Source organism: Aptenodytes patagonicus, chromosome 14, assembly GCF_965638725.1.
Source record: "Aptenodytes patagonicus chromosome 14, bAptPat1.pri.cur, whole genome shotgun sequence".
NCBI classification, from domain to species: domain Eukaryota; kingdom Metazoa; phylum Chordata; class Aves; order Sphenisciformes; family Spheniscidae; genus Aptenodytes; species Aptenodytes patagonicus.
The window spans coordinates 15,220,616-15,236,763 of NC_134962.1; positions in this window are offsets into that span (position 1 = coordinate 15,220,616).

Genomic DNA, 16,148 nt, shown 5'->3' on the forward strand with positions numbered 1-16,148 from the left:
CTGACATTTCCTGGAAGATTCCCAAAGAGCACTTAATCACTTTTGTAACCTGGATTCTGGATATGATTTCTGTCCATAAATAGCCAGGCTGAAGTTCAGTTAAATAATCATGGCATCCAACCATGTGGCCTCTGCCAGAAGCTTGGCATGCACTTGTCAGCCTGGGAGATGCACAGCAGAGTTGTGCTGCTGGGGTATCTGCAGCTTTCTCTCGGTCTCTCTGGCCACCTTGCCCACCCAGCACCTCTTCCTCGCAGTGTCCTTTGCACAGGCTCAGCCTGGGCATGCACTTGCCCCAAGAGGTGCTTTGGGAGAGGTGCCCAGATCTCCTACAGCGCTCAGATACAAACATGCTTGGGTAGGAGAAGAGACGTGGAGCTGCAGATCCCAAGTTACCAGAGAAGGCTGCATTTCAACCCCGCCTTTCAATACAAACCAGAGGCTGTTATCCCTCAGATCAGTTATCCTGACTGAGGCTGTGGTGCACCGCCGTCTCCAGGGAGGTAGATGTGGGCAAGTGTCATGAAAGGCTCCCAAGGTGGATTTGTCATGCTTCAGGGAAGGAGGAAGAGGCTGCTCAGCACACACAGAAGGACATTACCTTGAAGATGGGTGCACAGGCACTTGCCAAGGGCTTGGTCCATTGGGCTCTGCAGGCACCTTGTTATTTCTTCTCTAGTGAAGATGAACCACTCAGCAAAGCCCATCTCCCATGCAGATGCCAAAACCACTTTCCATACAGTCCTCTGCAATGAATTTGCCTGCGGTGAGCCCAGGCCAAGCTGGCAGAAACACACAGTGAGACCTTGCCCAGAAAAGCTCATTTCATATTCAGTTATAACTTCTCCTCTCCTGATTTTCAGGATTGCCTCAGTCCCAGCCTCAGCACACATGGCACGGTCTTCCCAGGGACCTGTTAGTTTCCCCAACACTGGCAAGGGTCTGGCATCACTTTGTGGTGGCACCTCCATGTCCCAGCATGGAGGCCACTTGCCAGTGGGGGTTTCTGGGGGGGCAGGCAGGGCTGCAAAGTGCCAGGGTTTTGATAGAGACCAACTCTCCCAATTCTCCCCATTCCCCATGATGAAGCTTATAACGAGCTTTCCAATGGCTGTTTTTGGCCCCACTGCTGGAGTCACATAAAAAGGCTGGGCGCATCTTCAGACTGCGTGCATGTGGTGTATAGCCAGGGGAGGACTGTTTCTGGAAAAACCTGAGGCATATCAGACAATCCATTTCTGAGACATGGGTCTTAGGGAAAGTAAGTGTAATTCAGGGTGTTTGAAGCATCTCCTAATGCTTTTTCATGTCATATCTCAAAAATGGCTTGGCCTAGAAACTTCAGATTTGTTTAATTCAAGAGCCCTTGACGTAATCTAGCACAGATGAGGGCTTCTGAGAGGCTGCAGTGCTTATTTGGAGTTATTCTCCTCCAAATTACGAATATATTAGTGTTCTATCAGCAGCTGTGACAGTGAAAAGTTAAGACAGGCTTTCCAGACTTTGTCAGAGCATCCTTGGTGTCCTTTTCCAGGATCCCTGTGTCAGGCTTGTTTCATCCACAACAACCCTGGGGCAAGGACTGCTAAGATGTACTGGAAACCAAAGCCAACCCCGATGTCTGCATCAGCCAGACCTCCTCAAACCTGCTTCGTTCCTCAAATAGCAGGGCTTTCCTTTCTTCTGACTTCAGTGCCCCATTCTGGTATCACTGCTTCCTTGCCAGATATATTCCTTGGAAGGAGGGATTTGCAGACTAGGTGAAACAGTCTCAGCCATATTCAAAGCACAGGCTGGTGCATGTGTGTGCACATATCGGAGAGGGGTGGCCCAGCTTCCGTCCCCGGAGAGGCTGAGAAATGCCTGCTGTGCTCCCACCGGGCACGAGTGCAGCCTTGCACAGAAGATAACAGGGGCACAAGCTCAGCTCCTGGCGATCCCTCCAAAAAACCACAAAAAATGCAGATCTAGAAATGAGGCTATGAAAACAGAACTTCCCGGAGGGCTTCACCAGGGAAATATTATAATAGGCAGGATCAATACCCGGGTGCAACCCTGCTTCCCTCTTCCCAGCCCCAAATTACAGCAGCTGTCCTTCAGGAGCTCTTCCCTGGGAGTGCCCACCAGCAGGACCGACCACTGCTGTCCTACCATGCCCGTGCCACCCTGCAGTTTGTGGCCCAAGGGTGTGCTGAGTTTCCAGTCCTCATCCACATCCCATTTCAGCCAAACCTAAATAGAATTAAAAAGTGTCAGACAACTCCTGGCAACAATTCAGCTTAGAGAAGGAGGAGTGAGCCAGCATGAAGTTTGGGAAGAGCTCTATTTGCAGTAATAAAACTGAAAAACTACTGAAATTTGTTTCCTCTCTAATGGCCAGGGTGACTGGGAGAGTGTGGATTTTTTTTCGTAATTATCAGAGCTAAGGAGAGATGTTGTGGACGGGGTGTTAATTAGAGCCGATATACTTGGGTATATTGCATTTCATTAAGAGAGTAAATAACCCCAGCAGATTTTAATCCTGCTGGCAAATTGCCAAGTGCTGCGGAGAGATTATCTTTGAGGGTTAAAACTAGGCCAAAGAGCTAAAAGCAGCCTTTCATGAAAGATGAAGGCCAAGGATCCAGGCTAGAAGTGGTTGGCCAAAGCTCTGGGATAATCAGATTGAAATCCTCGGCAGAAAGTACATTAAAAATGAGATAAATCACAATTGCCTGATTTCCGTGGGCGAACAGGCATGCAGGAGGGAGTCAAATCCAGGCACTTTCTCCAACTGGAAGAAAAACGTAGCCTGATGTCATTTGCCTTATCAACCCCATTGCACCAAAACATCTGACAGAGCTGCTTTGGCTGTCGAGGCTGAGGAGGGTGACCCAGCACCGATGCTAAAGAGTCTCGAGGGCGGCAGAGGTCCCCTCCGCTCAGCCACAGCAGAGGGGGCGATGGTCTCAGGATGCCATAGCACCTCCTTGTAGAGGTGGGTGAGATGTTCCCCATGGTGAGGTCATCCAAAAAGCCTTCTGGTACCTCCCCAGTGCTCTCTCACACCACCGTGTTTGTGAACCCCTCGGGGTGACAATCATTCACCAGTAAGGAGACGAGGAAGAGTGACCCTGGTTTGCTTTGGGTGTGATTTTAGGTCAGCCCCATCCACCTGGCAGCATTTGATGCACAGGGATTTAGTTCCTTCTGGAATGAGTTTCTCTCATAAATCCACACATGGAAATGAAACTGAGAGCTGCCGTTTTAAATTGATAGGAAACAGGATTTGCACGTAAATTTAACAGCTCCCAGTCCTACCTGACACATGCAATGCAATTCCTCAGAAACCAAGGGAGCTGGTCTCTTGTTCGCCCAGGATTTACTGCAGCTACTTCTCAGACCTCTCAGCCTTTTGCCAAGCGAGTGCAGTGAACACCGTGCTCAGGGTTCAGGTAGCGTCGGGGAAAGGGGACACACTGAGAAGTCAAGTCTGAAGCATCCCGGCTCCTCTCCTGCTCCGTGACCCCCTTCACCAAGGGGAGCTGGCTGCTAGATTGCAGATCGGGCAGGTGAAACGCAGCAGGCACATGAGTGCTGTGCTCCGAAGGAACGAGTTTCGGAGATCACCGTGGGTGGGTGAGAAGTTGGGGTCAGAGGAGTTAGTTGTAAAGGGCACAAATCTGCGTCCTTCAGCGGAGAAGGGAAATGTGCCACGTTGCGGAGGATCCAGCAGATGCTTTGAAAGCAATCAAAAGAGACAGGAGCGAACAAGGATGGTTCACCTGCCTTCGTCTTCCCCTCTGCTCCCAGATAAATTAGCACCGGTAACGTGGCCTTTAGGCAAAATTATCTGCATTTGCAGGAGCGCAGCAAAGCATCACTCTCTACAATCGCAGACACAAGAAAAATTAAGTAGATCAATGTAAAAGGTGCAAATGAAAGGAAAAAATAAGCTTGAGCTGTGGCCTTCTCAGAGCACTAGGAAGCAAAAAGTGTTGAAGGGGGTTAAGAGGGTCTGCGATCAGTGTGAATTTCCATGTCCCACTCTTCACCTGACTCTTCACCATCAGCAATTTTTGAATGTTGAAAATCACTTCTGAAAAATTCAAGTATCAAAAGTTTTCAGCCTGTAAATGAGGGAGAAATTAATTTTTGTCCTTTCTACTTGGGAGCATGAGTTGTAAATCATTCTGTGAGCTATTTCAGGGCAGGACTGGAGTGTGATTATACGATGGCTGGATTATTTTGACATAGCTTAATTCAATTAAAATGCAGTTGTTGTATCCTGAGAAGGGACCCAGATTCCTCGCCAGTGACCGCACAGAGACTTGCACTGAAGTAACCACAGGAGGGAATTACACCATTTTATGATCTCAGCTCCAAGTAAAAATGGTCTAACCCTCCAGCGCCCACAAGTCATGACATCAGTGCTGGTCCCACAAGGGCACCTTGCAATCAGCAGATAACTTTGGTTGGAGGAACCACGGGAAAGCCAGAGTTTGCTGAACAAATCAAAGGACAGGAGAAGAGCACAAACACAGTCACATAAATATCTCCATCCGTCCCGCTGCAGTGGATAAAAGAAGACCCAGAGCTCACTGGAGCGTGATGCTCAGTGGCATCTTTGGTGTCTGTGGTTACTGCTGTCATTAACTTTGCTGGAAATCCTGCTCGTTTGTCCTAGACTTCAATTTGAAACGAGCACTTCTATTCTGGATCTTCTCTCACATCTTTGATGTAGTGATGCTTTGGAAGTGAGAGGGGAATGAAGCCAACCCAAAGGGAGGAGCAGATATCAGGGACGATTTTTGCATTTATTGAGAGATCAAGCCCAGGAAATTGTTTCCTTCCCACATGGCTGCTTATAAGTCCCCTTCAGAGACGGCACTCATTAATGCCTAAGAGGCTTCAGTGCTGTAGGTGGTTATGAAATAACAGCAGAGCATCTGTTAGGAGGTCTCAAAATACCTTATGCTTTGACATAATAATCACTTGTAAAGCTGAATAGGGATTCAGTACCTTAAAATTCAGGAAAATAAATTAAAACGAGCTTCAGCTATGGGAAAGGCCAAACTGCAATGGGAAAGGACTCCAACACTGTGCCTAAGACCATGGCTGGATCAATTCAGCAGATATCTGGTATTTAAATGTGGGTGATGATGTTTATTCTCAGAACATTGCTAGAAAGAAAGGATCAGCTTCTCCCATATCATACCTATTAGATCTCATATTCAGGATAACAATCCTATACGGAACCTAATTTTCGTCATAGAGTTTCTTGAAATCAACGTGATATAAACACAATCTTAAAATTAAGTGTGTTTAAGTGTGTTTAAGTGCTTTCCTATGCCTACTAGCTTTGACGTTGCCCATGCCCAGTACTACTCCCTCCAGCCAAATGGAGCAACTCTTGGTGCTAAGTGGGGATAAAAAGCAGAAAGCAATACAGCTGAAACAACAAAATTTTTTAATTAGGTACAAAGGACTAAACTGTTCCTCACATAGACTAGTTCCTAAAAGCACCAAACTGAAGCAAAAGAGTAATGGATGATTAAGCACAGGAAAGAATAGGAAGCAAACAGCAGGAAGGGATTTTTAGTAGCCTTTATCACTGTATTACTCAAAACCTTCACCTGTGAGCCCTGGCTCATCTGCTGCTGGGGAGCACCGGGCTGCTATTTAACAGCCATGGGCAGCTAGCCCTGGGTAAAGTCATGAGTACTGAAGAGATCCTGCAAATGAAGGTTACAGTATGGAGCCCACGTGGTGGGATAAGGTGTGTTATTGAACAGTGTTTTGAAAGGGCTCTGTCATCTAAAAGAAAAGGGGGGGCGGGGGAAATATACGGTGTTAAAGGGGCTAATTCTCCAGCTTTGTCAGATGTGTGTGATTCTTTCTCTCAGATACCAGGTAGGTGCAAGCTATTGACTTTCTGTTGTTCTAGGACTATTTTATGGTCTTCTGGGCTCAAGGTCAGATGACGATGCCTAGTACAGAGAAGGGAAAATCAGGCTAGCATGTGTAGTTTAAAAAAAAAAAAAAGAGATGGGTGGAACAACAAGTTTGGGAGTGGGGAGCTGAGGAGATAACTTCTTCTAATAAAAAAGCCACACCTCATGGAAGGGAAGAGGTCTCTGAAGAATACCAGGAATTTCCTGAAGTGTCTTGATTGGAAGAATTCCCCCAGCCAGTATGCAAATCTCTCTCTGCTACTACTATTAGTTGCACAATAGACTAATACTGAACAATTAGGACTGTTTGCAGGTAATTTAGGAGTGGAAAAAGTTCTCCTGATTAAGGAGTTTTGGGCGTGTAATTAGAGACTAAAACAAATTCCATGTGACTGAGCTCTCCAGTCATAAGGCTCTTAAATATTCAGAAAAGCACTACCTGCTGAGGCTGGCTGGCTGTCCAGCCAAGCCCTACAGCTTGGTTCACAGACCTGTCAGCCCGGCTCTCCAAATGGCTTCTGGCCTTGGTCCATACCACGTTAACAGATGTGACCTTAGCCCCGTGTAGTTACAGTGCCCACCTGATACCAGCCAGGCTTGAAGTGGTGCTCAGTGGCGGAAAACTCTTCATCCTGTGGCCTGGCTTTGGTTGATGCTCGGGGCACGCTGTGGCAATTGGACTAAAATCAGGTTTTTCCCACAGTAACCTCTTTGAAAAGGATGCTCGGGAGAAGCTGCAGCTGGCTGCTAGAGATAGTACAGTGATGGGACAGGACAGGAGCACGGATACTAGATCATTTAGTGCCCAGCTTTGCTCAGTACCAAGCACTTCTACTTTGCCTCCATTAATTTCAGGATGTAAATTAAGAAAAGTGAACTCAGCTTCCAGGTTACTGGAGACAGACTGAATGAATGTCATCTATTTCTGTTGTTTACATTTGATGCCTCTTATAAATACACTATTTCTGATTAAGAAGAAATCTTTTTCTAAAGGTTTGCTTAATTTTTCACTTCAAATTCAATCTTTAAAAACCTCTCTGCCATTATCAAGCCTGCAATGGTTTCATCCTAATCCCTCTTACGCTCTCCATTCTTATCCTTTGCTGAGGGGAAATGATAAAATTTTTTCTGACACAGAACTGGGATCCAGTGCTGAAAGATAAGCTGTTTCAAACTAAAATGATGAATTTCAATTTCAAGCATTGGTTAATATTGCCATTTTTATAGATATTTTCCTACTGCAGATTGAACAAAGCATATTAGCTAAAAGGCCTTCTCCTGAAATAGTAGCTCAAACTTGTCTAAATCTCCTTCTTCATTCTAAGCTTCCACTTTTAAGTATTGTCTTTCTATAGTAGCTAACATCCAGAGATCAAAACCATCTTTATAATTATAATTCAATCAAAACCAGGTCTTGGAAATTTCCAGTAGGTGAGAAAGCTGTAGGTGAACTTGGGTTTAAGATTGCTAGCTGTTTTTATTGTAAGACTATTTTAAGATGCTTAAAGTTTCCTTGTTTTAAAAACTGGCACTCAGAGTTTGTCAGACATACTCGCAGGAAGGTTGAATGAGGATGTACGAGTGGCCTTCAACACTTGTCTTTGCAAATTCAACAGTCTTTCAGTGCAATTTGCACTGGAGTAATGGATGTGTATGTTCACAGTTATGATCTGAAAAGGTCTGTCCAAGGGTTTGGAAGAAACTGTCTTGTCTAATGGAATGAACTGGCCTGGTGTAATTTTTTGGTGGGTATGAACTGGAACAGTTTCACTAGAGTCAATAGCTGGGTCAGCATCATCAGCTGGAGATTCCTGAATCAAAATCATAGGAAACCGTATGCGCACAACACAGACTCAGTTAAATATGTGTGTTTTGAAGGCAACCAGAGGGAAGAATGTCTGTTCTGTTTACGCTCTGGCTGGCTTAGTTCATTTCTAGGGTGAAACAAAGCATCCATGATAGTTTGTGTACACACCCCACCCCCCAGCCATGAGCTGTGCATACAGAGTAGGGTACATTGATTAATACAAAATACTGAGTTCACTGCATCTTTAATATCAACAGGAGACTATTAACCCAAGGAGGGAGTGGTGGTTCAGGGGGTGTTCTGGGGATTCAGCTTTCCCTCCCCCTGTCTCTCTAGTCCCTGCTGGACACTAATCTGGAATTAGTGTCTGCAAATAACCAGTGGACAAAACCACTGCCTTTGGACTGCTTGTTTCTTGTTCAATAGAGAAACAGCTGTGGCGGCAGCTGGAGTCCTCCTTGGCCCTATTTGGATCGCAGCAGGACCATGCCAAACCATTACCTGTCCACTAATGTCACTGGGGATCACGGCTATAGGATCCTGCCCGCTTGCCGCAGCGTTCATGGCTACAACCAGGAAATCATTTCCATCAGCCAGTCTCCAGCTACAAACTGCAGCATGTTAGGAACACCACGTTGCGGATACAAGCAGCAAATAGTCCTGGAAACTAACACCCAGACTGAAAGCTTTTCTTTTTAAATCAAAGTACAGCCATGACAAATACCAGGTGTGTAGAAAGCTTGCAAAGTCCCGTGTTGCTGAAAGTTGCTTCGGTGAATACTGCGCAGTAAGAATATTGTATAGTTCAGTGAGGAACATCCCTGTCCCACAAAGCCTTCCAACATCCCCCGAACGTTCCTGCAATGGGACAAGTAAGAGGGCTTTACTAGCATTTTGGGGTTTGGTAACACTAGGGAAGATAGAGACTAACCCTCAAACCCCTGAAATGGCGCATATTCACTTATAAGCTATGTGATACCTTAGGTCAAGTATGTTTCTGACCAGCTGGCCAGGAACTTGAACCCAAGTGCTGTACAGAGCAGCTGCATGATTGTGGGGCTGCGGGCTGCCTCTGCCGGTGTAGGGCCTGCTGGGTGCAGCTTTTCCCATAAAACTTAGTATTCAGTCACGGTGCATGGATGGAGGTTGAATGTCAGTAGTCAGGACTTTCAGCCTCTGGTGTAGAAAAGGAAACTTAAAGTCACCAAGTTAATGAAGGCTTTATATTTACCATGTGGAGGTGCTTCAATAGGAGATATGGGGAGCACCGTACATCAGGAGCTCCTATGTCCCATAGTCAGGTTCCCATCTTCACCCAGTTCTCGGATAGTTTGTGCTGTATGTTCCCAGCTTTGATCAGAAATCTCATCGCTGACCAGAGACATCTTTTCTCAAGCAAACTTTGTCAGAATTAATACATTCCCATCGTTTGGATGAATTGTAGATGTCTGATTTTTAGAAAGTGTCATTAAAAAAAAAAAAACCAACCCACCCCACAATCCCAGCCTGATGTTAATGAGATCTGAATTGCTGTTTTCAAAGCGTGAAATTGGCAGTGATATCTTAAGCCTGAAAATGATACACATGCAGCAAGAGGAAGCGGGACCTGCTTAGTTTGTGAGAGAGGGCATGTTTCACAGCATAGACACGTCTTTTTCGTTGTTGTTTTGCACATAAAACCTCTCTACTCATTAATGGCACAATGAGGCACATGTCCACATCGGAGACTTTTTTGTTCTTAGGCGTTATAGCCACCAGTTCTCCATCTCCGCAGCGCTCTGTATTTTCTCATAACCTTTGGAAATTGTTCACTTCAGTTTTATTCACCAGAGACAAAATGCTAATACCCTGGCACTTCAAATGGTGAGGGGAGAAGGAGGGGAAGGAAGGAAGACCTATGCGATCTATTCATTCATTATTCCACGGTGCATGGGAAGTCATCTCTTTACATGATTGACCTGCCTGGATTTGATTACAACACACAGCTAACCTTTTCCAAATCTGGTTGTGTCATACAAGAAAAGGGTTGAAGGCTGTTGCCATGGTGTTAAGGTATCTCTTGAGAAAGAAGGAAAAAAGAGAGAGAGAGGAAATGATGCTTCTTTACTTCCTAGCCAAGTATAAACAAGAAACACATGCACATGTTTTTGTTTTGGAAGAGCTTTCAGCTTCTTATCGAGTCTCATCTATCAATGCATTTCCTCGGGAAGGGAAGGGAGAATTGTCTGCTTTGCAGATCAGTGTCTATTCAGCGGGTGGGGAAAGGGGGGAAATGACAATTGGAGGGAGGGGAAAAAAAAAGAATAAATCAGTCTTGCCACCATTCATGATTTATTCATGAGACACGTGAGTTTTGCATTTAAATGTGACATTCTCATGATCTCAATATTGTATATGCAAATCTAAAGATTTCTGCATCTCCCCACATGCCCAGCTTAAGTCTTGTCTCAGATCCGCAGCTCTGTAAATGTAAAAGCGGTGAGGTTCGCGTGGCTTCTGGTTTACTCCCTGTTTATTCTGTGACTCAAAGACTGTAAGCAACACTGAACTGTTGTTAATATCAGAGGTATAATTGAGATGTCATTAGTTTTTATTTTTTTTATGATAGTGAACTCTCACGGTCAGGAAATTACCTGTAGATTTGTTAATGGTTTAACTTTCTGAGGTCTTGCCTCGCCTGAGCTTTCCAAGCACTTCTCCGCTAAGGCAAAGAGTTACCGCTTGGGATAGCGTATCAGGATTAACACAGTAAATGCTGTGCAGCTCTGAACAAAGAATTTACACCGTGAGCCATGCCTGCTTCAACACTTTCAACACAAATGTTTAAGCTGTCACTCAATAAATATGGGGGAATGATCCTGTTTGCAGGTTTTTAATTAAGATTTTCTTTATATATTAAAACAAACAAATGTCCCAAATACGCCGGTGTAGAGAGGGCAGGCTTCCCACAACAGTGGTGCTCAATTCAGGACACAACCTGAACCTGGGTACAATCTGTCCGTCTTTGTCGCTGGCCAAGACTCCCACTTTGGGGACACGCAAGAAAATGAGAGGCGTGAAGGCACGACGTTGCAAAGCAATGCAAACTCTGCTCCCAGCTAAAGCGATATATACAAACTCCTGCACAGGGGAGACCTTTGGCCCGGTATTTGCAAAAGTGGATTGTGTAGGGAAAACGCCGTTCCTGGAGCTTTGCCTGATCCGTGCGGCTGGAATGTTGCTTCATGAATTAGTTACAGGATCGTGTTGCTACTTAATGAATAAATCGGAGCATAAATAATTCTTATATGTTATTGGGTCAGCTCTGTCGCTAGGCTAATGCAAATATTCCTCAAATACGTTATTGACAAACAACCACCACATTCATCAATAACAACAAAATTTGTAGGTTTTATAGCACTTTCCCACATTCTACAACTTGCCCCCTGTTTTCTTGTCAGACTAAACCCAGAACTTGCTGAAGTTAATCATATCCTATTTGCTTGTGGTCAGGGCCCATATCGGCAAAATTCTTCCTATTGGTTCCATGATTTTAAAGCCATAAATGTCTCCTAAATATCCATATAGACTAATATCCTATCTCCAACAATGACTGCTTAAGGAAAGTGTAAAAGAGACAAAGCCTGTATTGAATGACACTTCCCCAGGGTATTATCTCAGATTTAGGAAAATAAGCATGTAGAGAGTTCCTGATGTTATATATTCAGGTCACCACAACTAATTGCTTTCAAGAACTTGTCCCTTTTAAACTCACCTGTACATTTGGTTCCACAGCACCCTATGGCAATGAGTTCCACAATTTAACTTTCTATGGGGTGGACAACTACTTTCTTTTGGATAGTTTAATACAGGTCCCACTGTTTTTACCATTATAAGAGATAATAAATGGTTGTTCCTGAGCACCTTTCTCCACGCTGCTCATGTTGTTCCACAATACCTTTCCTCCAGCAGCAAAGCTGGCCTAAGAAAATATGTGAATACTTTGCATTGTCTGCAAACATCTTCATCGTGTTAATTGCTCTCTTTTCCAGGTCGCTGATGAACATGCTGAACTGCACAGGCCCCAGCCCACGTCCCCGTGGGGCTCCGCTGGCAGCCCCCCTGCTCAGGTGAGACCATCCATTTGTTTCTGTCCTTTGTTTTCCACCTCAAAACTAATTATCTAGCTCTACAAGGCAACCTTCTTTTAGCCCACGACACTGGCTAGGAGCCCGCAGTGCGAGTGTGTGTTTGCCTCTCCCAGTGATCTCAGAAACTTGCATTCAGCTGAAAGACAGGGAAAGATTACCAAGGGAAAAAAAAAATCTCAGTGGAATTAAATATTCAAAAATAATTTACAGTTCATTTTTTTTTCCCTCCCCGTCATTCTCACATCCTCTTTTGCCATGTCTTCAGCACGTTGAAAGGCTGGTACTGATACAAGCATCTGAAATAGCACACTTAATAGCTGGCCAGGCTGGGAGCCCTGTCTTACCAGCCGGGGAAAAGAAACTCATGCAGGGCTTACATTATTATTTAAAGATATGCTATCAGCTCATTTTAGCCCCCATCTAAAATCTGAGAGGGATAAACATTTCCTTGCAGAAAAAAACATATATATGCATACTAAATTCAAAGACTCGGAGAAGACTGAGGTTTTCTTCGTTTACTTGTTTTTGTTATGGGTTTAGTGGCCAATGTTTGCAGCCACGCTCAGCAGCATTGAAACAAAGCAGTTTACACCTACAAATGCCCCAGTGATGCGCTTGCTCTTGCACAGAGCTGCTCACTATGTGCCTTTGAGGAATGCAAGGACCTTTATGCCGAAGGGTGCTGCCTGCAGAAATACTGAAATGCATGTTATTAACCAGCCTGAGTGAAGCCCAGAGCTGGATGAAGTGGGTGCTCTGGAAACCCAGGCCATGAATGATTTCACTACCGTAATTTCATTCTCCAGCAGTGGATGGAGCAGGCTTCTCCACGCCTTCCATCTCCCGCAGACCTCAGGCATCGCAGCTCTGCCTCCAAACCAAGCACCCTCGGACATCATTTGGGGCTGCATTTCTAAAGAAAGGGGCAAGGGGAGTAAGCAGAGCTGTCACATACACTCAAACGTGATTTAATTGTGCTGTGCAAGTGGGTTTCACCACGTTATAGTTTGCTCACGCCTGCGTTCATGTGGAGCAGGGGTGTGTGGAGCAGGGGTGTATTCTTAACACAAACGAAGAATGCACTCCCTTGCAGACCTTGGTTTCTGCAAACGTGGCCCCTGTGAATGTAATCAATGTTGTGCAGAGCTGCTGAAATAGAAAACAAAGCCAGAATGATCATTGTGCTAAGTTTGGGTTCCTCATTGTTCATTGAATTACATCAGTGTTTTCTTTAGTTGCACAGTCAGCTGGCAAAGGTTTGTTTGAAATCTCGAGACTCTCCCCTTTCAGGGGAAAACATGAATTTCCGGAAGATGTGGGCTCTGCTCTGCATCACGGTGCTCGGTCTGCCGTGGCCCAGGACACAACATGACAGCTCAGCCAGCTGGGGGGCTCAGCCAGCCCAGAGCCCGTGAGCAAAGGCTGCAGTGCATCCACAGGAAAAAAATGCTTTGGGCTTTTTGTGTGGGTTTTTTTTTCCTTTTGTATTTAACATGCAGAAACTATTTTATCTGCTTTAAAAAAAAGAACAACAAAAAAAACCCCAACAAAAACCCCATTAAAACTTATTTTGTAGAGAATCCCTCTCTCCAGCTCATGACCATAACAAAGTAATTGTGTTTCACTGGCATTTTATTAAGGTGTTCCTATGTGGCAAATATCTTGCTTTCTCCAAAGACTCCTTGAATGCCAAGGGTGAGCAGGGCACACCTGCAGCACAGCCTGCTCTCCCAGGGCACTTTTCCCTGTGGCAACCCCCCTGGAGCCTTGTTCCCCTGCCCGGTGGGATGGTGAACGGCTGTTGTGTCAGTGTAATGTGTGATCCCCTGAAATTCCCCCTGGAATATCAGGATGGGGTAAATCCTTCATTCCCCTGCTGCATTCACGTACAGAGTCCTCCAGCAGCTGTGGGACAAGGAGCAACTGGATGCTTCAGATCCTCAGTATGGACCGAGTTTGCGTGCATGCTTTCGTGCCAACGAGCACATGTGCTGCTGAATGGGAGTCACTGCTCATTTACATTTAGCTTGATTTCCCTCTAAAAGTCTGATTTTTATCATCCACAGTCTAACTTCCCCCAGAAGTCATCTCTCCTGACACCCCCCCATGCCGTGTCTCAGAGCAAACTCTTCTGGCAAGTTGAAGGCGTCCTATCATGAGCTGTAGAGCGGTGGGGTGTTTGGCTTTTTGAAAGTTGTATTTTTGTTTGATCCTGAGCATGTACTGAGTGGCTCAGCCTGCACAGCCCACACTGATTTCATGTTGTTTGCCTTGCTCAGGGACGGGGTTTCTGGCTTTTTTAACTGTGTAGAGGAAAATAGCAGTAAAACAGCAGAATCTGGGATGAAGTTTATTGAGAGTCAAAGCAAAAATCTTGCATGGAACAAGCTGTACAACATCCATGTTGTACAAGTTTCCTAATAAGCCTGCAGAACTTGGCAAAGTTTCTTTTTCTTAGTTTCCTAAGTCTTCTGATACTTGCTGCTTTTATTTGAGGGAGAGGTCTTGTATAGCCATGGAGAGAAGCTGGCCAAGGTAAAACTCAAGCCCAGAAGACCAAGGAGAGGAGGCAGGAGTAAAAGGCACGATGGAAAACAGGGCACTGAGGGTTTATCAGGGCAGAAAAGGCGTTGGGGCAGCAACAGTGGGTAGGGGGGCAGGAACAGGGGCAGAGACTAAAAGGAGGAAGAGTGTGGGTTGTGGTTTGGGGTATTTTTCCAGGGTGTCTAGAGCTGAGAACCAAGGTCTCTGCAGCTGGGCCTGAAACAGACAGGGCTCATCCTTGGACATTGATGGGAGGAGGTATCTTTTTGGTGAAAACTGAATTTATCGGGGTTAAAAAATTTGTGATTTGTATTAATTTTGCAACTTCTTTTTGCAAGAGGAAGAGAGGAGGGGGGAACAGATTGAAAATACTCAAAATATCTCATTTCAGCATTTTCAAAAATGAGACATTTTCAGCTTTCACTTTGAAAGAAAGCCTCTGTTTCCTGACTAATGTAATTATCTTAAGATACAGAGGGCAAGAAGTAACCTGACACTTAGCTGAACGTTTTGTTTCAGACAGAGGACATTTTGGGGGTTAACCCATGACAGTTCCCTGCACCCTCCCTGGCATTGCTGGAGTCTTTAGTTCTGCCACTGAAATGAAAATCCATTATTTGTCTGGCTCAGCTAATAACACCGACCGGCATTTCCATGGGCAGCAGAAACCCTAGAGGAAGGCTGCCAAAAGCTCAGGGAGTCAGAGTTCCTCTTCATGTCCAAAGCTTCAAACTCTCAAAAGCTTTAGCGATGCCATTACAAATGCCTAATGTTAGACTTGTGTCAAACCTCTCTTCTCCCTCACTCCATTACCCCGCAAGGACGATGATAAACCATCTGAAGAAGCAGGAGTCATCCCAGGTCAGGCTGAAATAGCTAGAAACCACTGATAATCTCCAGGTTCATTAACATTTTTGTTTTTAAAAAAGGTAACTTTCTGTCACTAGGAAAGTATAATATATATAGCAAGTGGAAACTGGGATATAATTTTAGCCTTGATTCTTAAGGCGATAATATTTTGGGCTGTCAAGTAGGGGTGCAGCGTGTGTTGATGCGTGGGAATACATGCAAAAATGATTTTAAAGTGTAGTACGTGTACCTAACTTCAGATGAGAAGTTAGGTAGAAGTTTACCTTGGGAAATTCCCACCCTGCCACGAAATGTCCAGCAATGATGTGTTGGGTGAAAGCAAAAGCAGAGGCTTGGAAACATTAGAAAAAATTGCAGCAATGAAACTGAGCTAAAATGAATTTTGACATTTAATCCTAGATAAATTGGCAAGTCTCACAATAGGTAATTTTTTCTTGTCACCCTGGCAAAGCAGGGCCACGTGAAACTGGTTTAAAAAAAAAAAAAAAAGAGAATTAATTTCTAAGACCAGCCGCCAATCTCCTCACTGGGCCGAGGGTGAGCACAGGAGCTCCCTCACACCACCAAAATATTGAATAAGTTTACAGAAAGAAGCCAACCCTTGCAAGCTCAGGAGATCATTTATAAAACAAAAATTGCTCTCTGCTGCATTGAAGAGCCTGAGAGATGCTCTCAGACAGATTAATTTTCTGGGTAGAGGAGGGGACCGTCGGCTTCACCCCTCAAAATGAACCGTCGAGATGATTCAATCGCACCACTTCCAGAGTGTGAGCCCGAGACATTCATTCAAAGCATAGTCATAAGAAATGACTCCTTTACTTTAGGAGGAAGAATACTGAAGAAACTGTTAAACTCGGTCACAGT